General features: G+C 47.0%; 1 long non-coding RNA gene across 1 annotated transcript; it reads left to right on the forward strand.

Annotated features, from left to right (window-relative positions):
- The first annotated feature begins 4111 nt into the window (after positions 1-4111).
- Positions 4112-24752, forward strand: LOC117511709. The gene is made up of 3 exons (XR_004561050.1): positions 4112-4279; positions 23769-23772; positions 24742-24752. It is a non-coding gene; the product is annotated as an uncharacterized LOC117511709 (long non-coding RNA).

Genomic DNA, 24752 nt, shown 5'->3' on the forward strand with positions numbered 1-24752 from the left:
AGAGGGTGCCTGAGGAGTGGAGACAAAGTGTGCTGGTGATGTGCAGAGCTGCAGTAACTACAGTGGCATAAAGTTCATCAGCCACAGCATGAAGTTATGTGAACGAGTAGTAGAAGTTAGACTTAGAAAACAGATGAAGATCTGTGAGCAGCAATATGGTTTCATGCAGAGAAAGAGCACTACAGATGCAATGTTTGCTCTGAGAATACTGATGGAGAAGTATAGAGAAGGCCAGAAGGAGTTACATTGTGTGACTGTGGATTTAGAGAAAGCTTTTGACAGGGTGCCAAGAGAAGAGTTGTGGTATTGTATGAGGAAGACTGGAGTGGCAGAGAAGTACGTGAGGGTAGTGCAGTACATGTACAAGGACAGTGTGACAGTGGTGAGATGCACAATAGACAGACTCATTCAAGGTGAAGGTGGGATTACAACAAGGATCAGCTATGAGTACTTTCTTGTTCACAGTGGTGATGGACAGGTTGATGGATGAGCTCAGGTAGGAGTCTCTATGGACTATGATGTTGCAGATGAGATTGTGATCTGTAGTGAGAGTAGAGAGCAGGTTGAGTCTAGCCTCAAGATGTGGAAATAGGCTCTGAGGAGAAGGGGAATGAAAGTCAGTAGGACCAAGACTGAGTCCACGTGTGTGAATGGGAGGGAGCCCAGTGGAATAGTGTTTAAATACTTGGGGTCAGCTGTCCAAAGAAATGGAGAGTGTGGTTGAGAGATGAAGAAGAGAGTGCAGGCAGGGTGGATTGGGTGGAGAAAGGTGGCAGGAGTGATTTGTGACTGAAGAATCTCAGCAAGAGTGAAGGAGAAAGTCTACAAGACAGTAGTGAGACCAGCTATGTTGGATCAAGGCTTAGAGATGGTGGCACTGACAAAAAGACAGGAGGCAGAGCTGAAGATGTTGTGATTCTCTTTGGGAATGACAAGAATGGACAAGATTAGGAATGAACATATCAGAGGGACAGCTCAGGTGGGACGTTTTGGAGACAAAGTCAGAGAGGACTGAGATGGTTTGTACATGTGCAGAGGAGGGACCCAGGGTATATAGGGAGAAGGTTGCTGAGGATGGAGCCACCAGGCAGGAGGAGAAGAGGGAGGAAAAAGAGGAGGTTTATGGATGTGCTGATGGAGGACTTGCAGGTGGTTGGTGAGACAGAGGAAGATACAGAGGACAGGGTGAGATGGAAACGATTAATCTGCTGTGAATGGTAAATGCTTAATGGACTGCATTTATATAGCACTTTTCCTTCTGTATCAGATGCTCAAAGCGTTTTGCAATGATGCCTCTTATTCACCCATTCACAAAAACACACTCACACACCAATGCCAGGGAGCTGCCATACAAGGTACTCACTACACACCGGGAGCAACACGAGGATTAAAGACCTTGTTCAAGGGTCCTTAGTGATGTTCCGGTCAGGCTGGAATTTGAACCAAGGATTCTCTGCTCTTAAGCCCAATGCTTAACCACGAGACCATCACCTCCCCTGTGGCACCCACTAATGGAAGCAGCCGAAAGTTGAAGAAGAAGAAGAAAATGAATGTTTATAGCAAATGAATTAGTGTTCATGTATGCTGCATGCTTTGTGCTACATGCTGGTTGCTGGAGGAAGATGGTGCCAGTGTGTGCAGCATGCCATCTGTTGCTCCCACTTTTGTCTGTTTTTAATGTTTGTAGTGTTTTTAAGCCTTAGCACCTCTCAGATTGAGTCTCTGTTGGTGTATGATCACCAGTCCCTCTTGGGTTTACAACAATATGTCAGAGACTTAAGTGCTTTTAAACATAATGGACAGAAACGTTTACTCCTGCTCCTGTTGGAGCTTCCGTCTTACTTTCTCCGGGCCACAGTGCTACCTTCCCGGCGAAAGTGTTGTTGTCACCGCGGTAAATGCAGCAGCTGGATGGTAAAGTTAAGGATCTGCCTTGCATGCTCCTAGTATGTCTCCCATACTGCACAAGGATCATGGTATCCCCTCACGGTACACCAGCACTTCCTTGATCCCATTGACAGCTGTCTGGTACATGTCACCAGCTTGAATGACATAGGCCTGTTCCGGGTGTATGGCTCCCTCTTCCCATGGTTTCGCTGGCATGGGCTAAATCTCCACAACCTGAGGATGCTACTCTGTGTTCAGTGATTTGCTGGGCCACAAGTTCCAGCTCTGACCAGAATGGGCCTGGTTAATGCCAGATCGCTGGCAAACAAAACATTTGTCTTAAGGGATTTATTCAACTCTCATGATCTGGATTTCCTTTGTGCAACATCGACGTGGATGAATGCTGATGAGTGTAGCCCTCTTGTGTAACTCTTACCGACTGTTTGTACTTATTTTACAGCCCCAAATCCAATGAAGTTGGGACGTTGTGTAAAATGTAAATCAAAACAGAATACAATGATTTGCAAATCCTCTTCAATGTATATTGAATTGAATACACCACAAAGACGAGATATTTCATGTTTCAACTGATAAACTTTATTGTTTTTGTGCAAATATTTGCTCATTTTGAAATGGATCCCTGCAACACGTTTCAAAAAAGCTGGGACAGTGAATAAGTATTTGGGAACTGAGGACACTCATGACTGGGTATAAAAGGAGCATCCCCAAAAGTCTCAGCCGTTCACAAGCAAAGATGGGGCAAGTATCACCGCTTTGTGAACATGAAAAAATGAAAAAATATGAAAAAAAAATAGTCCACCAGTTTAAGAACAATGTTTCTCAATGTTCAACTGCAAGGAATTTAGGGATTCCGTGATCTACAGTCCATAATATAATCAGAAAATTCAGAGAATCTGGAGAACTTTTTACATGTAAGCGGCAAGGCCAAAAACCAACACTGAATGCCCGTGACCTTCAATCCCTCAGGCAGCATTGCATTAAAAACCGACATCATTGTGTAAAGGATCTTACTGCGTGGGCTCAGGAACACTTCAGAAAACCATTGTCAGTTAACACAGTTCGCCACTACATCTACAAGTGCAAGTTAAAACTCTACCATGCAAAGTGAAAGCCATACATCAACAACATCCAGAAACACTGCTGCCTTCTCTGGGCCCGAGCTCATTTCAAATGGACAGACGCAAAGTGGAACAGTGTGCTGTGGTCTGATGAGTCCACATTTCAAATTGTTTTTGGAAATCATAGACGTCGTGTCCTCTGGACAAAAGAGAAAAAGACCATCCAGGTTGTTACCAGCGCTAAGTTCAAAAGCCAGCATCTGTGATTGTATGGGGGTGTGTTAGTGCCCATGGCATGGGCAACTTACACATCTGTGATGACACCATCAATGCTGAAAGGTACATCCAGGTTTTGGAGCAACACATGCTGCCATCCAAGCAACGTCTTTTTCAGGGACGTCCCTGCTTATTTCAGCAAGACAATGCCAAGCCACATTCTGCACATGTTACAACAGCGTGGTTTCATAGTAAAAGAGTGTGGGTACTAGACTGGCCTGCCTGCAGTCCAGACCTGTCGCCCATTGAAAATGTGTGGCGCATTATGAAGCAGAAAATACGACAACGGAGACCCCGGACTGTTGAACAACTGAAGTCATACATCAAGCAAGAATGGGAAAGAATTCCACCTACAAAGCTTCAACAATTATTGTCCTCAGTTCCCAAACTCTTATTGAGTGTTGTTAGAAGGAAAGGTGATGTAACACAGTGGTAAACATATCACTGTCCCAGCTTTTTTGAAACATGTTGCAGGCATCCATTTCAAAATGAGCAAATATTTGCACAAAAACAATAAAGTTTATCAGTTTGAACATTAAATATCTTGTCTTTGTGGTGTATTCAATTGAATATAGATTGACGAGGATTTGCAAATCATTGTATTCTTGTTTTATTTACATTTTACACAACGTCCCAGCTTCATTGAAATTGGGGTTGTAATAGTTTTCTGCACTTTTTCATTGAGAAGGTTGCTTCCACAAGTGCTCTTATTTCTCCACCCACTTTTGACCCCTCTGTATCTGTTCCTTGCCCAGTGGCCTTCAATGGATTTGAACCTGTGACTGTCACTGTTAGAGGGTGTGGTGGCTGATATAAAACCATCAGGTTCTCCTCGTGATGTGGTCCCTTCCCACTTTTTTTTAAAAGAAGTATTCTCTACCTTAGGGCAGTCAATTCTGACTATTATAAATAGCAGCCTGTCCTCTGATGTGGTTCCAATAAGCTTCAAACACACAGTCGTACAACCTTTGCTGAAGAAGCCTGGCCTTGAAAGCACTGTTTTAGCAAATTTCAGGCCCATCTCCAGGTTGCCATTTGTCTCTAAATTTCCAGAGAAAATTGTCTATGCACAACTAAAAACTTTCCTTGATGAATGTAACATTATGGAGGAGTCTGGTTTTAAAATGTTGCATAGCACAGAAACTGCCCTTTTAATTTTTTATTGACATTGTAATGGCAAATGATAGTGGCATCTATGTTGATCTTGTCTTGCTCGACTAGACTGCTGCCTTTGACACTGTAATCAATCAATCAGTTTTATATTGTAAGGCAAGGCCATACAATAATTACGTAAAAACCCCAACGGTCAAAATGACCCCCTTTGAGCAAGCACTTGGCGACAGTGTGAAGGAAAAACTCCCTTTTAACAGGAAGAAACCTCCAGCAGAACCAGGCTCAGGGAGGGGCAGTCTTCTGCTGGGACTGGTTGGGGCTGAGGGAGAGAACCAGGAAAAAGGCATGCTGTGGAGGGGAGCAGAGATCAATCACTAATGATTAAATGCAGAGTGGTGCATACAGAGCAAAAAGAGAAAGAAACACTCAGTGCATCATGGGAACCCCCCAGCAGTCTAAGTCTATAGCAGCATAACTAAGGGATGGTTGAGGGTCACCTGATCCAGCCCTAACTATATGCTTTAGCAAAAAGGAAAGTTTTAAGCCTAATCTTAAAAGTAGAGACACTGTAGACCACAGTATCTTGTTATATCATCTGCCGCAGCTAGTTTGCATTGGTGGTAGTGCCTTGGACTGCTTGAGGTCCTACTAAGCAGACAGGACTATGAGCGTTGGTATTTGGGTTTGTCTGTCCTCCTCCGCTCCACTCTTATACCGGGGTCAATTTTAGGACCCCTGCTTTTCTCTGTGTGCATGCTTCCCATAGGCTCTGTCCTCAGAAAACATGGTGTTGCTTTTGATTGTTATTCTGATGACAGCCAGATATACATGTCCCCCTGAGGAAACGTGATGCCTTTTCTCTCAAAAACCTGCTGTCATGTCTTGAAGATGTTAAAGCCTTGATGGTGTTGTGTGGGCTGCTGAAGAGGAGGTACTGCTGGCCCACCACCACCAGAGGGCACCCTGCCTGGAGTGCGGGCTCCAGGCACCAGAGGGCGCTGCCGCCTCACAGGAGCAGCCGGGGTGACAGCTGACACTCATCACCTATGACAGCTGTCACCACTCATCTGATCTGCATCGGTATATCAGCAAGACGTCATCTCCACCTCTTTGCCGAGATATCGTTCTACCGAGGAGGTAACGAACTCAGCCGTTGTGTTGTCTTTCAGACAGTGACTTTGTTGCTTGTGTTTTGACAGTGGTTGCAGTACCAGATCCGACAAGCGGAGGCAGTGGCCACCTGGGAGTTCGGGACTTGGCGGCTCCAGTATTCCCGGGGTTCGGTGGCGGAGGAAATCGTGTGGTTCCGGTTCTGCTTTGGACAGACGTCTTCTATCTTCGAGCCTGCCCACATGACACCTTTGTGAATTGACTTTATTATTTTTTATTGTACTCTGTCGTGCTTGTTGTGCTTATTTCACAACAGTAAAAGTGCTATTTGACTTCCTCCATTGTCCGTTCATTTGCGCCCCCTGTTGTGGGTCCGTGTTCCAACACTTTCACAACAGATGGCCCTGAACTTCCTAAATTTTAATGATAAGAAAACAGAGGTGATGGCCCTAGTGGCTCCTGTGTACCCTTCACTTTTGGTTTGGCTCCATTGACAGCTTATGCAAAGTCTACTGTAGGAAGAAAGCCACAGAATGAATATAATATTATAAATTGGAATATTGAAAATTATCACTTGTTGATAATTTTACCTCAAAAAGGGGGCACCACCCATGCTGCCTCGATGATTTATAACAAGGTTATAATATCATTGATTTTAGGGTCAGTCAATAGGAAATATTAAAATCAGTCTCAAACTTTCAGGCGTAAGCTACGCAGGTCAGATCCGACACCCTCTGTAAAGCCATACATAAAACACAGACAACTTCACATGTTTAAGATATTTATTTAACTCTGGCAGGAGTTAAATAACAGGACATATCACAGTGAGCAATTTAATAATGACGACATTCAATGAGCAATGATTATATGATGTTCAGATAATTTGGTTTCGTAGCGGGAGTTGTAGGAGTTAAAAACATCCTAATTTAGCAGGGAATTTACTTTGTATTTATTAACTTGAGAGAAGATTAATGATTTTGAATAGAGTTAAAGAAAGCCACTCTGTTTATCTGACATCACAGCCCGGTCTTACTTTGCGCAGTGCAGCGGGTCTCCGTGAGGTCCAATGCTGGACGCTGTCTGGTTCAGTTGATGCTCTGTCCACCACACAGCTTCTTCAGGGACCTCGACAAAGAGGCTCTGCCGGTCCGACCCGCCTGGTTTCATCGGTGGCGGGGCTGATCGCTGTTATTGTGCTGTGATTTCGCGGTGGCGGTTCAAGTCGCTGTTGAATGTCTCAGCTGACCTGGATGTCTTCCTCTGCAGTGCTCTGGAGTCTGGCTCGTCAGAATAAAGGTTTGAGCATCTTTATTCTCTATCAAAAATCAAAAATTCATCTTTCGTCGTCGTCTTTTGCAAGCTGGGTCAAATCAAAACTCAATGCAAAAATAGCTGACTTTAGAAGAAAATGTTTGTGAAAGGAATTTTGAGTTGAAGAAAGAAAAAGGTTTAATTTGAAAATTCAAAAAAGGAAGTTAAATGCGCCTGCACGTTTAACTTGACAAAAGTTGCAAAAGTTATCTGTCGGAAAAAAGTAAATTCTTGTCAGTGTGCCCAAACAAGAATGAGTCTTAAGTAGCACGTGGCTTTAAACAAAGTGTCATAAATTGTTTTGTTGATTGCTAGGCTGCATCTTTAAAATCAAGAAGCGCACAGCAAACGCAGAAGAAAAAAGAGTTAAGAGAAAAAGAGCGATTTCCTGGGCGCAAGCTCTTTTAAAGGTTTAACAAGCTCCACCCCCAAGAATTCTGGGTAACGTAGTTTCTGTAGTTTCTTTGTCTAGTTTTATATAGATATAAATCAGTGTGGCTCCAAAATTCCCCCTTCAAAACCCAAACAAGACCTGTAGAATAAATCTTGTAAGTGGTTTACCTGGAATTATATACCACACACATATAAGTAAATGTTCCCCAATGAACAGAGTATAACACATCAAATATAATACTTTCATGAAAATTCAGTAAGGTGTGCATGGTATGCATAAGGTATCATGCGTGAAGTGAAAAGAGTCACATGTGATTTTCTTTTCTCCTTTTTTTGTTACTACAATACAATTACATTTTCTTTTAAATGCGGTTATACTTTTAAGTCTGCAGGAGTCATCACCTGCCCTTCCCCAAATCGCCCAACAGGGGTCACTCTTGTTCCATAGCTGGATTTTGTATTTATCTGGCAGAAATGTGAAAAGCGTAATACTGAGTGAGTTGTTTTCTTTTGAGTCTAGTGTAAAAAAATCTCTTTTTAGGACTTTTGGTGAAGAAAGTGTCTTTCTTTGGAGGTTTTTTTTATGTGAGAGGGGAGTTCAGTTGCATCAGGTTTGGGGTACTGATAAGAATTCACAGCTCCATGAGGAATGCACTTTGGGGAGTCTTAAATCCTGATTAGTGGTGGTGGTTTGACACAGAGTCAAGCTGTGCCTGGCTTGGAGCATCTCCTCCTTGACACCTGGAGACATACAAGGCCTTGCTGTATGGAGTTTAAACTTCATGGCCTCTGCATAATGCAAGCTTAAGATGCTGGTTGTTTGATCACAGCATTCCGCTACACTACTGTTACTAATTTGGGTTTTAAGATGGACAGCGATTTTTAATTGAACCACCAAATTAGGAGCAGCAATTAGTTCAAGTTTCTTTTGCCTCAGGCAGCTTGCTCAGGTGAAGCCTTTTCTTGCACATCAGTACTTAGAAACAGTAATCCATGCCTTCATTACCTCTCCGCTGTATTACTGTAATGCACTTTATTTTGAAGTTAGCCAGTTCTCCCTTGCACATCTGCAGTTGGTTCAGAATGCTACCACTCATTTGCTAACTGGAGTACAAAAGAGGGAGCATATTGCACCTATCCTGGCCTCCCTCCATTGGCTGCCTGTGCACTATAGGGTTCATTTTAAGATTCTTTTATTTGTTTTCAAATCTTTAAATGGCCCAGCGTTGTCCTACCTCTCAGAGCTTTTTCACACCTACGCCCCTGCATGGTGCCGCCGGTATCAGTGTGGGCAGCTGCCTGGCACCCAGAGCAGCTGGACTTGCAAAGCAAATTCCCAGACTAGGCTTTGGTGAAAGAGAAATCATGGTCTTTATTCCAGGCCTTGGTTCGGTACACATGTGGTCAGTCAGCCAAGCAGAAGTACCAGCAAGATTAGGCAGATATGCAGTCATAAACAAGCAGGGTTCAGACACAAGCAAACACAGACATCTGGGATGAGGCAAGAAGCATGGTCAAGGAGTACAGAGCACGATTTGGAACACGCCAAGACAAAACTCAGGACTGTGGAAGGCGCTGGAAAGTGTACAAAGACAACAATCTGGCAGTGAGCTGTGAGACTGTGAGAGTTAAATAAGTTCATTTCGAACTTGAGATTTTCGTCCAAACACCATCCAAACTTCGCACTATGTGTGAAGGGGCCATAAAAAATGTCAGCTTCGTGGGCCTTCCCCCCCAGACCCCCTCATCTATGCCCCTCTTAACCCCCTGCCATTTTAAGCATTTTCTTTATTTGCGTCTCACATGCCTGGAAAAAGATGCTCACCATGTCATTTAGGTCCTTCAGACTTTTTTTTAGTAAATGCTTCTCTGGAGCATAAGCATGACTAAAAACCTTCAACTTCTGGGGGGCTTCGCCCCCAGGCCCCCCTAACTACAGCCCTCTTAACCCCCTTCCACTTTAAGCATTATTTAAGATGTAGATGTAAATTCATATTCAGACTTTTCGGTTAGCTGACAATATGGCCAAATTAGCTGAGATTTCAGGCCTTCTTTTTAAGAAAATCCTCCTCTACACCACTCCATCAGGAAGCAGTATTTTATATTTTTAATTGATTTATATGAAGTTGTAGAGATTTGCTTTCAGTTTGAGTTTAAGAAAGATCATTTTAGATTTTTTTTTGTCTTTCAGATTCAGATGAGATTTATTGTCATTGTCATTCCCAAGTGCAACAACAACAAAATTACATTTACACTCCAATTACCTCAGACAAGATACAGCAATTAATCCACATTATTACTTGTTTACCGTAATAATGGCACACATCAGAATTAAAGATAATACATATACATTTGACATTGTTCATGTGCACTAAACTTGAAGCAGTCATCCAAATTGAGGAAAAGTGGGTGAAGGCTGCAGCAGGAGGGGCCCGTGCCGCCCAGCTTGGGGAGTTGAAGGCTGCAACAGTAAAAACCACGCTGCCTTCAAGGTGGCAGGGAGGAAGCAAGGGTGAGGGGAGTGGAAAAACATGGGGAGGGGGGTAATAGGGGTGGAGAAATGTGTCGTGTGCAGATGAGTTAAATTTCTGTCAGTTTCTGTCCGTGTGTGTGTGTAAAGTCTGACATTGCTAGGCAACAGCTGGGGTGGGGGTGGGGGAGCCGGATTCCTTCTGGGGGAAAAGCAGGGTATTTGGCCTTCAGGAGCCACTAAGGCTGCCATGTTAATGTTCGACAGAGAGATACAGAATTCCATTTACTACACCTCTGATTGTCTAGAGTCCAAGTTTATGAAGAAAATTGTCCGGTCCTCAGCAGCACATTCCTTTGCAATGCAGCATATGTGCTCCAAGATCGTATCCATTTTGCATTTGAGTTCAAAAGTTCACGCAGTCTGAGATTACACGGCATTGCCCAACTCATTAATCATGACGGACAGATGAGGGGACGAGATTCTGGAAGCAGCCATCTTGCTAATATTCCTGTGTGTCAGGGCCAAACCTCTCACCATAGAAGTGAATAGAAATAAATCCTCAACATCTTCCACAGACAGTGGCAGCAACAAATTAAAATGTGTGAAATACCAAGTGTTCCAATACTTTTGAGGGCAATTGAGAAACACTCGGGCAGCACTTTACATCTCAAACAAGCAAACAGCGCATGAATCAGCTGCTGCCTGCTCATTATATTAATCTAAAATCACAAGAGAAACACGTGTATATATAAGGCAACCCGAAATAAAGCATAAATGCTGCTTTTAACAACCTGGACCTCATTTCTGGCATAAAATACAGCCTTTTACTCACCAGGATAACTTTGGTGTCATTAGGTGGTTCAGGCGATGTGATCAGGTTCAAATCTGGCTCAAAGATTTTTCTTCTTCAGTTAAGGTGGATTAGAACTTTTTGTGGAACACAGCGTGAACTACTGTACAGGAGGAACCTAGCAGTAAACATGTGTCACCGATTTCAAAATAAATAACTCTTTCCATCAAACGTGTGGTGCCATGACATGTCAATCATCTGGGTGGCACCTGGGGTGTCCAATCAGATTTCAAGGGAGTCCAGTGCAACTCGGCTACCCCCATGTCAGGAAGTGCTCAACATTTGACATTTCCTGTTTCACTGTGGACTCAAAATTTAGCACTTGCTGTTTCAATCTCAACCTACTACTGAATTCCTGTGAGAGTCCACAAGATCTCATTTATTTTCAAACCAGGAAGTGTCAATCCAGGGAGTGTTCAACATTTTAATTTTTTGTTTTTAATTTAATGAGAAACAAAAAGTTACACAGAAACCTTACAGAGGGTTAAATACAACAGCAAACACAACATACCAAAGAACAGGTTAATAAAAAAAAACAAAACAAAAAAAAAACAGATAAAAACTAGGGGGGAATTATTAAAAAACCTTTCCAAAGTTAAACACATTTGACATTTCCTGGGTCACTGTGGACTCAAAATTTTGCACTTCCTGTTTGGGATTCAGTGTACCATGAAGAAGCTTCATAATATTTCTCATAATGAGCTCATTGTTATGGTTCGGCGTGGATGAAGGATGAACCCAAAAACAGGAAGCAGAAAAGGTACATTAGAAAAGAGATTTATTTACAATGAGTTCACATACTGAGGTTAATGAGTCACGTGTGCGGCAATCTAGCCCCGTGGAGACTGGCCCGCTCAGCGGTGGAACCAGGGGAACCGCAGCCCAGATGTCTTCAGTTCAGGTGGAACTGACCTGGAGCCAGGTGGCCGCCTGCAAGCTGTCGATGTGACTGGGGAGGAGAGACAGACGAGTGAGTGCTGAGCCAGTCAATTCCAGAAGTGATTATCACAGTCAATCAGGGACAAACTATCACAGCTGGTCCTGGAGTGCAGTTGTTAGACAGAGTGATTCAATTCAATTTCTTCTTAGTGTTTGTTATCAGGAAAAGTCCACAGTTCAGGTTGTACAATATTCCAGTCACAGTTCAGAGTGAAGCGGCTCGTGTGAGCAAAAGGTGACACTTAGCTGGTAGATGCAGAGTGTGTGAGCTCCGCGCACAGGCTGCAGGTCAAGCTGGTCTCGGTGCGGCAGCAACGAGGACGAAGTCAGCTCTAAGCTGAGGGTCAGGCAGGTGGTGTGTGGAAACACCCAAAAAGTCAGAAAAATTCTATTTCTGGAAAAATAGAGAGGCCAAGCTTACCGTGGAAGATAAGCTGAGTCTGGCGAAGATGGAATGAGGAGCCGGGATTCTTATGCAGGTGCTGATTGAATGGAGATCAGGTGTGTCGATCAGCTTGCAGCGTACCACCGGTGCAGAGGGGGAAAAAAGGAGCAGCAGGAACAGAGCAGGCAGCCCACAACAGTACCCCCTCCCCCAATGGGAATCCCCAGGCGACCTACCAGGATGGTCCCGGTAGGTACCATCAGGTACTGGAAGCCCCGCCCCCGACGGCGTACGTCCAAGATCTTCCGGACGGTCCATGCTGGATGACCGTCCACCATCCGGGCAGGGGGTGGCGGAGGAGCAGGAGGACACAGAGGACTAGAGTGGACAGGCTTCTATCTGGAAACGTGGAAGACCTGGTGGATCCACAAGGAACTAGGAAGACGGAGCCGGATGGCCACCGAATTGACCACTCGGTCCACAACAAAAGGTCCAATGAAGCGGGGAGCCAACTTCAGAGAGTCCATAGCCAGGGGAATGTCCCGCAATGAGAGCCACACCTCCTGCCTGGGTTGATAAGCGGGGGCCCAATCCCGGTCCGCATGGCCCTTTGTCCAGGTCTTCAGCAGAGTAGAGCAGGCTGTCTTCCACACCCGATGGCATCTCCTGAGGTGGAGCTGCACCGAGGGAACGGAGACCTCAGATTCCTGGGAAGGAAACAGTGGTGGCTGATAACCCAAAGAGGCCTCAAAAGGTGAGAGTCCAGGGGCAGAGGATACCTGGGAGTTGTGTGCATACTCCACCCAGGGCAGGTGTTGACTCCAGTCAGTTGGGTGGGTGGTGGAGACGCACCATAGGGTGGTCTCCAGGTCTTGGTTTGCCTGCTCTGCCTGCCTGTTGGTCTGAGGATGGAACCCAGATGACAGGCTGACCGAGGCACCGAGAGCAGCACAGAAACTCTGCCAGACTTGCGAGGTGAACCGAGGACCACGGTCATATACGATGTCCAGAGGTATGCCATGTAGCCAGACGATGTGGAGGACTAGAAGGTCTGTGGTCTCCTGGGTGGTTGGTAGCTTCGGCAGGGGCACGAAGTGGGCAGCTTTGGAGAACCGATCCACGATTGTGAGGATGACTGTGTTACCCTGGGATGGAGGTAGTCCGGTGACAAAGTCCATCCCGAGGTGTGACCAAGGCCATCCAGGGACCGGAAGAGGTTGCAGGAGACCAGCGGGAGGTTGGTGTGAAGTTTCGACATCCCAGGTCAGTGCCCCCACAATCATGGATCGAGGTAGGATGGTCACTGGAGTGGTTATTGGTGGGAGAGAATTGCAGAGAGAGTGCATCAGGCTTGGTGTTTTTGCTGCTGGGACAGTAGGAAATGGAAAAGTTAAATCATTCAAAGAATAATGACCACCTGGCTTGCTGGGAGTTCAAGCGTTTGGCTGACTGGATGTACTCAAGATTGCGGTGGTCTGTCCAAACAATGAACGGAACTGCGCCCCCCCCTCCAGCCAATGTCTCCACTTGGCTAGCGCCTCCTTAATGGCCAAGAGTTCCCGGTTATCCACATCATAGTTTCTCTCAGCGGGGGTCAGACATCGCGAGAAATAAGCGCACGGATGTACCCGATTGTCTGTCTCCGACCTCTGAGATAACATGGCTCCTAACCCTGTGTCCGAGGCGTCAACTTCAACGATGAGCTGGCGACCCGGGTCCGGCTGCGTGAGGATCGGTGCGGTGGCGAATCGTTCTTTTAGCAAAGAAAAGGCGGCATCAGCCTGAGGTGTCCACTGAAAAACAGTTTTTGAAAACGTGAGTGCAGAGAGGGGGGCTGCGATCTGACTAAAACCGTGACTGAAGCATCGGTAGAAATTCGCGAAGCCCAGAAATTGCTGTAATTGTTTAACCCCGGACAGAACTGGCCAGTCCACGACTGCTTTGACCTTGGCCGGGTCAGGTTTGACCTGATTGTGAGAAATGATGAAGCCCAAAAAAGACAGTGTTAAACTCGCATTTTTCTGCCTTGATGAATAACCTTTTCTCTAACAGTTGCTGGAGTACCAGGCACACATGTTTAGTGTGGGCTTGAAGGTTCGGTGAAAAGTTCAGGATGTCATCCAGGTAAACGAAAACAAATCGATTTCGAAAATCGCGCAGCACATCGTTAACAAGTGCTTGGAAGGTGGCAGGTGCGTTGGTGAGACCGAAGGGCATGACCACGTGCTCAAAATGTCCCAAAGGTGTATTAAAGGCAGTCGTCCCCCTCCTATCACAGCTGGTCCAGGAGTGCAGTTGTTAGAGTGATTCAGTTCAATTTCTTCTTAGTGTTTGTTATCAGGAAAAGTTCACAGTTCAGGTTGTACAATATTCCAGTCACAGTTCAGAGTGAAGCGGCTCGTGTGAGCAAAAGATGACACTTAGCTGGTAGATGCAGAGTGTGTGAGCTCCGCGCACAGGCTGCAGGTCAAGCTGGTCTCGGTGCGGCAGCAACGAGGACGAAGTCAGCTCTAAGCTGAGCCTCAGACAGGTGGTGTCTGGAAACACCCAAAAAGTCAGAAAAATTCTATTTCTGGAAAAATAGAGAGGCCAAGCTTACCGTGGAAAATAAGCTGAGTCTGGCGAAGATGGAATGAGGAGCCGGGATTCTTATGCAGGTGCTGATTGAATGGAGAGCAGGTGTGTCGATCAGCTTGCAGCGTGCCACCTGTGCAGAGGGGGAAAAAAGGAGCAGCAGGAACAGAGCAGGCAGCCCACAACACTCATAATATTTTATTTTATTTATTTTATTCCTTGAAATTACAAACATTGGTGCAATATCTGTTTGATCCACATGTGCAGTATACACTTAATTTTCTGTAGGAAAAAAAATCCACTGTGTTGGAATACAAGTGGGTAATAATTGCTGTTTACAATCCCCATTAACCTGACACATTGTAATATATTTCTTTTTTCAGGTGCACCTGGTATCCTTTTTATAGAGTTTTTTTTATACGTTATATGTTTTACCTCATACTTTTATACCTTTTATACCTTTATCTACTCGAGAGCTCTGCACAAGAATTCCCATGTTCCCATAAACCTTGCATGAGAGTACAAATGGCAAATGAAGTCTCTATCTAGCTAAAAAAAAAAAAAAAGATGTTCTTTCCACTTCTGGATTATTATTGTTATTATTATTATTATGAGGAAGTTAAAATATTAGCCAGAGAGAAGAAATGGTTTGAGAGAGGGGTCAAGGAGGCATTCTTTGTGAAACGTTTGAAACCCAGCCTTAACCGGGGAGGGGGTCTGAGACACGCTTTGTCCCGTGTTTACAATGGGGTACTCAGGTCAAAGGAGTTTCAGTCTTTTGTTCATTGTAATGAGTCATTCACGTCATCAAGGGAGCCATCAGAAAGGCATCCATCCCATCATTAGAGGGACAGCTGTCCTGCCATTAGGTGTGCTAACTACAGCACAATAGTTGTTAATTAGAGCTATTGTTTAGTCACTAGCCTATAGCAGTCTGTCTCTCAGTAGGAGGGGTCTGGTTAGGTTTAAAACTCCATGTTGGGAAAGTGTAGGTACACAGACCCACAACAGGGGGCGCAAATGAACGGACAATGGAGGAAGTCAAATAACAACACTTTACTGTTGTGAATGGGCACAACAAACACAACAGATTACAACAATAGACAACAAGTCAAATCACAGAAGGTGTCATGTGGGCAGGCTCGAAGATAGAAGACGTCTGTCAATCAATCAATCAATCAACTTTTTTCTTATATAGCGCCAAATCACAACAAACAGTTGCCCCAAGGCGCTCCATATTGTAAGGCAAGGCCATACAATAATTATGAAAAACCCTAATGGTCAAAACGACCCCCTATGAGCAAGCACTTGGCCACAGTGGGAAGGAAAAACTCCCTTTTAACAGGAAGAAACCTCCAGCAGAACCAGGCTCAGGGAGGGGCAGTCTTCTGCTGAGACTGGTTGGGGCTGAGGGAAAAAAACAGGAAAAAGACATGCCGTGAAGGGGGGCAGAGATCGATCACTAATGATTAAATGCAGAGTGATGCATACGGAGCAAAAAGAGAAAGAAACAGTGCATCATGGGAACCCCCCCACAATCTACGTCTAAAGCAGCATAACCAAGGGATGGTCCAGGGTCACCCGATCCAGCCCTAACTATAAGCCTTAGCGAAAAGGAAAGTTTTAAGCCTAATCTTAAAAGTAGAGAGGGTATCTGTCTCCCTGATCTGAATTGGGAGCTGGTTCCACAGGAGAGGAGCCTGAAAGCTGAAGGCTCTGCCTCCCATTCTACTCTTACAAACCCTAGGAACTACAAGTAAGCCCGCAGTCTGAGAGCGAAGCGCTCTAATGGGGTAATATGGTACTACGAGGTCCCTAAGATAAGATGGGACCTGATTATTCAAAACCTTATAAGTAAGAAGAAGAATTTTAAATTCTATTCTAGAATTAACAGGAAGCCAATGAAGAGAGGCCAACACGGGTGAGATATGCTCTCTCCTGCTAGTCCCCGTCAGTACTCTAGCTGCAGCATTCTGAACCAACTGAAGGCTTTTTAGGGAACTTTTAGGACAACCTGATAATAATGAATTACAATAGTCCAGCCTAGAGGAAATAAATGCATGAATTATACTCAACAAAAATATAAACGCAACACTTTTGGTTTTGCTCCCATTTTGTATGAGATGAACTCAAAGATCTAAAACTTTTTCCACATACACAATATCACCATTTCTCTCAAATATTGTTCACAAACCAGTCTAAATCTGTGATAGTGAGCACTTCTCCTTTGCTGAGATAATCCATCCCACCTCACAGGTGTGCCATACCAAGATGCTGATTAGACACCATGATTAGTGCACAGGTGTGCCTTAGACTGCCCACAATAAAAGGCCACTCTGAAAGGTGCAGTTTTATCACACAGCACAATGTCACAGATGTCGCAAGATTTGAGGGAGCGTGCAATTGGGATGCTGACAGCAGGAATGTCAACCAGAGGTGTTGCTCGTGTATTGAATGTTCATGTCTCTACCATAAGCCATCTCCAAAGTTGTTTCAGAGAATTTGGCAGTACATCCAACCAGCCTCACAACCGCAGACCACGTGTAACCACACCAGCCCAGGACCTCCACATCCAGCATGTTCACCTCCAAGATCGTCTGAGACCAGCCACTCGGACAGCTGCTGAAACAATCGGTTTGCATAACCAAAGAATTTCTGCACAAACTGTCAGAAACCGTCTCAGGGAAGCTCATCTGCATGCTCGTCGTCCTCATCGGGGTCCCGACCTGACTCCAGTTCGTCGTCGTAACCGACTTGAGTGGGCAAATGCTCACATTCCCTGGTGTTTGGCACGTTGGAGAGGTGTTCTCTTCACGGATGATGCGAAGGAGATGTGTTGCACTGCATGAGGGAAATGGTGGTCACACCAGATACTGACTGGTATCCCCCCCAATAAAACAAAACTGTACCTTTCAGAGTGGCCTTTTATTGTGGGCAGTCTAAGGCACACCTGTGCACTAATCATGGTGTCTAATCAGCATCTTGATATGGCACACCTGTGAGGTGGGATGGATTATCTCAGCAAAGGAGAAGTGCTCACTATCACAGATTTAGACTGGTTTGTGAACAATATTTGAGGGAAATGGTGATATTGTGTATGTGGAAAAAGTTTTAGATCTTTGAGTTCATCTCATACAAAATGGGAGCAAAACCAAAAGTGTTGCGTTTATATTTTTGTTGAGTGTAGTTTTTCAGCATCACTCTGAGACAAGACCTTTCTGATTTTAGAGATATTGCGTAAATGCAAAAAGGCAGTCCTACATATTTGTTTAATATGCGCTTTGAATGACATATCCTGATCAAAAATGACTCCAAGATTGTCCAAAGCAGAACCGGAACCACACGATTTCCTCCGCCACCAGACCCCGGGAATACTGGAGCCGCCAAGTCCCGAACTCCCAGGTGGCCACTGCCTCCGCGTGTCGGACCTGGTACTGCTGGCGAGGAACAAAAAAAAAACAATTAAATGTGGGCGCGTTTACACCCAGCAATCCACACGGCAAGAAAACTACCTCCACCTCTCGTTGGAAAGAGTCTGCTATATAATGCACAAAAGTCACAAAAGGTTACTGAAAAGATCTCACGGTCAGCTGAGAACGTTACCTTCCAGGTAGAACGATATCTCGGCAAAGAGGTGGAGACGTCGTCCTGCTGATGTACCCCTGCTGATCAGGTGATTGGTAACAGCTGTTGCAGGTGATGCGTGACAGCTGTCACCCTGGCTGCTCCTGTGAGGCGGCTGCGCCCTCTGGTGCCTGGAGCCCGCACTCCAGACAGGGCGCTCTCTGGTGGTGGGCCAGCAGTACCTCCTCTTCTGGCGGCCCACACAACAGGACCCCCCCCTCAAGGCTTGTCTGGGTGGCGGCGGTAGAAATCGGCCAGGAGGGCCGGGTCCAGGATGAAGCTCCTCTTCACCCAGGAGCGTTCTTCGGGACCGTACCCCTCCCAGTCCACCAAATACTGGAAGCCCCGGCCCATCCTACGGACATCCAAGAGCCGGCGTACAGTCCAAGCCGGCTCGCCATCGATGATCCGGGCAGGAGGCGGTGCCGGACCTGGAGTACAGAGGGGTGAGGTGTGATGCGGTTTGACACGGGATACATGAAACACAGGATGGATCCGCAGTGAGGCTTCAGCTTCCGGCCTCACTGCGGCTGGACTGATGACCTTAAGGATCTTGAATGGGCCGATATAACGGTCCTGTAGCTTGGGGGAGTCCACTTTGAGGGGAATGTCCTTTGTGGATAACCACACCTCCTGCCCTGGCCAATACGCAGGGGCCGGGGTCCGCCGATGGTCTGCATGGGCTTTTGCCCTCGTCCGGGCCTTTAGCAAAGCAGAACGGGCGGCACGCCACACCCGACAGCACTTCCGTAGGTGGGCCTGGACCGAGGGCACACCGACCTCTCCCTCAACCACCGGAAACAACGGGGGCTGATACCCCAGACACACCTCAAAAGGGGAGAGGCCGGTGGCTGAAGACACCTGGCTGTTATGGGCATACTCGATCCAGGCCAAATGGGTACTCCAGGCCGCCGGGTGCGCGGCAGTCACGCAGCGCAAGGCCTGTTCCACCTCCTGGTTTACCCGTTCTGCTTGCCCGTTGGTCTGAGGGTGGTACCCGGACGAGAGACTCACCGTGGCCCCCAGTTCCCGGCAGAAGCTCCTCCAGACTTGCGAGGAGAACTGGGGACCGCGATCGGAGACGATGTCTGTTGGAATCCCATACAGCCGGACGACGTGGTGGACCAGGAGGTCCGCTGTCTCCTGGGCTGTTGGGAGCTTCGGGAGGGCCATGAAGTGGGCCGCCTTGGAGAATCGGTCCACTTGGTGTTACCCTGGGACGGCGGGAGGCCCGTGACAAAATCCAGGCCAATGTGGGACCAGGGGCGATGAGGCACAGGCAGCGGCTGGAGTAGTCCTGATGCCCTGCGATTGTCAGCCTTGCCCCTGGCGCAGGTGGTGCAGGCCTGTATATAATCCTGGACGTCGGCCTCTAGGGACGCCCACCAGAAGCGCTGCCGGACAACTGCCACGGTTCTTCGCACCCCTGGATGACAGGAGAGCTTGGAGCCGTGACAGAAGTCCAGGACTGCAGCCCTAGCTTCTGGTGGGACGTATAGTTTGTTCTTCGGCCCAGTTCCGGGGTCCGGGCTTCGTGCCAGGGCCTCCCGGACGGTTCTCTCTACGTCCCAGGTGAGGGTGGCCACGATAGTGGACTCCGGGATGATGGGTTCCGGTGGATCCGACAACTCCGCTTTGACAAGGCATCCGATCTCTGGTTTTTGGTCCCGGGACGGTAGGTGATCCGGAAGTCAAAACGGCCGAAGAACAGTGACCAGCGGGCTTGCCTGGGGTTCAGCCGCTTGGCGGTCCTGATATACTCCAGGTTCCGGTGGTCAGTGAAATCCGTGAATGGCACGGACGTTCCCTCCAACAGATGTCTCCACTCTTCAAGAGCCTCTTTCACCGCAAGGAGTTCTCGATTGCTGACGTCATAGTTCCGTTCGGCCGGGGTCAACCTGCGGGAAAAATAGGCACACGGGTGAAGGACCTTATCGGTCTTCCCGCTCTGGGAAAGCACAGCTCCTATCCCTGAGTCCGAGGCGTCCACTTCAACCACTAACTTCCGACTAGGATCGGGCTGCACCAGAATGGGTGCAGACGAGAAGCGCCGTTTCAACTCCTTGAACGCGGCATCGCAACGATCCGACCAGGTGAAGGGGACTTTTGGTGAGGTCAGGGCTGTCAGGGGGCTAACTACCTGACTGTAGCCCTTAATGAACCTCCTGTAGAAATTTGCAAAGCCGAGGAACTGTTGCAGCTTCCTACGGCTAGTGGGTTGGGGCCAGTCTCTCACCGCCGCAACCTTGGCCGGATCAGGAGCGACGGAGTTGGGGGAGATGATAAACCCCAGGAAGGACAAAGATGTGCGGTGAAACTCACATTTCTCGCCCTTCACAAACAGCCGGTTCTCCAACAACCGCTGCAGGACCTGACGTACATGCCAGACATGAGTCTCAGGATCCGGAGAAAAGATGAGTATATCGTCTAGATATACGAAGACGAATCGGTGCAGGAAATCCCGCAAGACATCATTAACTAATGCTTGGAACGTCGCGGGGGCGTTTGTGAGGCCGAACGGCATGACCAGGTACTCAAAGTGACCTAATGGGGTGTTGAAAGCCGTCTTCCATTCGTCTCCCTTCCGGATCCGAACCAGGTGATACGCATTTCTAAGATCCAGCTTAGTAAAGATTTTGGCTCCATGCAGGGGGGTGAACACGGAATCTAATAATGGCAACGGGTATCGGTTGCGAACCGTAATCTCATTCAGCCCCCTGTAATCAATACATGGACGAAGTCCGCCATCTTTCTTGCTCACAAAAAAGAAACCTGCCCCCATCGGGGAGGTGGAGTTCCAGATCAGCCCGGCAGCTAATGAGTCCCGGATGTAGGTCTCCATTGATTCGCGCTCAGGTCGTGAGAGGTTGTACAGCCTGCTGGACGGGAACTCAGCGCCTGGAACCAAATCAATGGCACAATCGTACGGACAGTGCGGGGGAAGGGTGAGTGCCAGATCCTTGCTGAAGACGTCAGCAAGATCGTGGTACTCAACCGGCACTGCCGTCAGATTGGGAGGGACTTTGACCTCCTCCTTAGCCTGGGAACCGGGAGGAACCGAGGATCCTAAACACACCCGATGGCAGGTTTCGCTCCACTGAACCACCACCCCAGACGGCCAATCGATCCGGGGATTGTGCTTTAACATCCATGGGATGCCCAAAATCACGGGGGAGGTAGAAGGAGTTACAAAAAACTCAATCTCCTCCCGGTGGTTTCCAGACACCACCAGAGTTACTGGTTGTGTCTTGTGTGTGAGTAAAGGGAGGAGGGTGCCATCTAGTGCCCGCACCTGCAATGGCGAAGGAAGCGCCACCAGAGGGAGCCCTACCTCCTTTGCCCATCCGCTGTCTAGCAGATTCCCTTCTGACCCCGTGTCCACCAGTGCTCGGGCTTGAAGGGTTAAATCCCCGCTCAGGATTGTGACTGGGAGTCGTGTGGCAATTTGTGTGTGTCTCACTTGAATGTCTTGACCCCCCCCTTAGCCCAGTCTCTAAGGGCGAGTGTTGACGTCTTGGCCGTTTGGGGCAGTCTCTCTGTGTGTGCTCTGTTGAGCTGCAGAGAAAACACTCTCAAACACAAAGCGCTGCGGCTGTGGAGCGTGGGGAGGGCGGCCCCTTTTCGAACCCGGAAGGGAGAGGGGCGGCGCGTATCCGGTCACGTCCTTCGCCTCGCTCCCGACGGCGTTCCTCTAACCGATTGTCTAATCGTATAACGAGATCAATAAGCCCGTCCAAATCCCGCGGTTCGTCCTTAGCCACCAGGTGCTCCTTCAGGACCAACGATAGTCCGTTTACGAAGGTGGCGCGGAGGGCAGTGCTATTCCAGCCGGACCTCGCAGCCGCGATGCGGAAGTCGACTGCATAAACAGCTGCGCTCCGGCGCCCCTGTCTCATTGACAGCAGCACGGCTGAAGCGGTCTCTCCTCTATTTGGGTGATCGAACACTGTTCTGAACTCCCTCACAAACCCATCATATGTCAGAAGGAGCCGTGAATTTTGCTCCCAGAGCGCTGTAGCCCAAGCGCGTGCCTTGCCGCGAAGCAGATTAATCACATAAGCTATCTTACTAGCATCAGTCGCGTACATGACGGGACGTTGTGCGAAGACGAGCGAACACTGCATAAGAAAGTCCGCGCATGTCTCCACACAACCCCCGTACGGTTCTGGAGGGCTTATGTATGCTTCAGGGGAAGGTGGGAGGGGTCGTTGAACGACCTGTGGAACGTCACTATTGCGCACAGGATTGACAGGAGGGGGAGCCGCAGCAGCGCCCTGAGGGCGCACTTCCACCTGCGCGGCGAGAGCCTCCACCCTGCGGTTAAGGAGGATGTTCTGCTCGGTCATCAGATCCAGCCGAGCCGTAAAAGCGGTGAGGATTCGCTGCAACTCACCGATCATTCCTCCTGCAGACGCCTGTGCGCCCTGCTCTTCCATTGGCCGTTCAACGGCCGGTCGACGCCCCTCGGGGTCCATGACGTTGGCCGAGATATCCTGTTGGGAAAGTGTAGGTACACGGACCCACAACAGGGGGCGCAAATGAACGGACAATGGAGGAAGTCAAATAACAACACTTTACTGTTGTGAATGGGCACAACAAACACAACAGATTACAACAATAGACAACAAGTCAAATCACAGAAGGTGTCGTGTGGGCAGGCTCGAAGATAGAAGACGTCTGTCCAAAGCAGAACCGGAACCACACGATTTCCTCCGCCACCAGACCCTGGGAATACTGGAGCCGCCAAGTCCCGAACTCCCAGGTGGCCACTGCCTCCGCGTGTCGGACCTGGTACTGCTGGCGAGGAACAAAAAAAAACAATTAAATGTGGGCGCGTTTACACCAAGCAATCCACACGGCAGGAAAACTACCTCCACCTCTCGTTGGAAAGAGTCTGCTATATAATCAATCAATCAACTCAATCAACTTTTTTCTTGCATAGCGCCAAATCACAACAAACAGTTGCCCCAAGGCGCTCCACATTGCAAGGCAAGGCCATACAATAATTATGAAACACAGTCTACGTCTAAAGCAACATAACCAAGGGATGGTCCAGGGTCACCCGATCCAGCCCTAACTATAAGCCTTAGCGAAAAGGAAAGTTTTAAGCCTAATCTTAAAAGTAGAGAGGGTATCTGTCTCCCTGATCTGAATTGGGAGCTGGTTCCACAGGAGAGGAGCCTGAAAGCTGAAGGCTCTGCCTCCCATTCTACTCTTACAAACCCTAGGAACTACAAGTAAGCCCGCAGTCTGAGAGCGAAGCGCTCTAATGGGGTAATATGGTACTACGAGGTCCCTAAGATAAGATGGGACCTGATTATTCAAAACCTTATAAGTAAGAAGAAGAATTTTAAATTCTATTCTAGCATTAACAGGAAGCCAATGAATGGAGGACAACACGGGTGAGATATGCTCTCTCCTGCTAGTCCCCGTCAGTACTCTAGCTGCAGCATTCTGAACCAACTGAAGGCTTTTTAGGGAACTTTTAGGACAACCTGATAATAATGAATTACAATAGTCCAGCCTAGAGGAAACAAATGCATGAATTAGTTTTTCAGCATCACTCTGAGACAAGACCTTTCTGATTTTAGAGATATTGCGTAAATGCAAAAAGGCAGTCCTACATATTTGTTTAATATGCGCTTTGAATGACATATCCTGATCAAAAATAACTCCAAGATTTCTCACAGTATTACTAGAGATCAGGGAAATGCCATCCAGAGTAACGATCTGGTTAGACACCATGCTTCTAAGATTTGTGGGGCCAAGTACAATAACTTCAGTTTTATCTGAGTTTAAAAGCAGGAAATTAGAGGTCATCCATGTCTTTATGTCTGTAAGACAATCCTGCAGTTTAGCTAATTGGTGCGTATCCTCTGGCTTCATGGATAGATAAAGCTGGGTATCATCTGCGTAACAATGAAAATTTAAGCAATACCGTCTAATAATACTGCCCAAGGGAAGCATGTATAAAGTGAATAAAATTGGTCCTAGCACAGAACCTTGTGGAACTCCATAATTAACTTTAGTCTGTGAAGAAGATTCCCCATTTACATGAACAAACTGTAATCTATTAGACAAATATGATTCAAACCACCGCAGCGCAATGCCTTTAATACCTATGACATGCTCTAATCTCTGTAATAAAATTTTATGGTCAACAGTATCAAAAGCAGCACTGAGGTCCAACAGAACAAGCACAGAGATAAGTCCACTGTCCGAAGCCATAAGAAGATCATTTGTAACCTTCACTAATGCTGTTTCTGTACTATGATGAATTCTAAAACCTGACTGAAACTCTTCAAATAGACCATTCCTCTGCAGGTGATCAGTTAGCTGTTTTACAACTACCCTCTCAAGAATCTTTGAGAGAAAAGGAAGGTTGGAGATTGGCCTATAATTAGCTAAGATAGCTGGGTCAAGTGATGGCTTTTTAAGTAATGGTTTAATTACTGCCACCTTAAAGGCCTGTGGTACATAACCAACTAACAAAGATAGATTGATCATATTTACGATTGAAGCATTAAATAATGGTAGGACTTCCTTGAGCAGCCTGGCAGGAATGGGGTCTAATAAGCATGTTGATGGTTTGGATGAAATAACTAATGAAAATAACTCAGACAGAACAATCGGAGAGAAGAGTCTAACCAAATACCGGCATCACTGAAAGCAGCCAAAGATAACGATACATCTTTGGGATGGTTATGAGTAATTTTTTCTCTAATAGTCAAAATTTTG

Source organism: Thalassophryne amazonica, chromosome 6 (genome assembly GCF_902500255.1).
Source record: "Thalassophryne amazonica chromosome 6, fThaAma1.1, whole genome shotgun sequence".
NCBI classification, from domain to species: Eukaryota; Metazoa; Chordata; class Actinopteri; order Batrachoidiformes; family Batrachoididae; genus Thalassophryne; species Thalassophryne amazonica.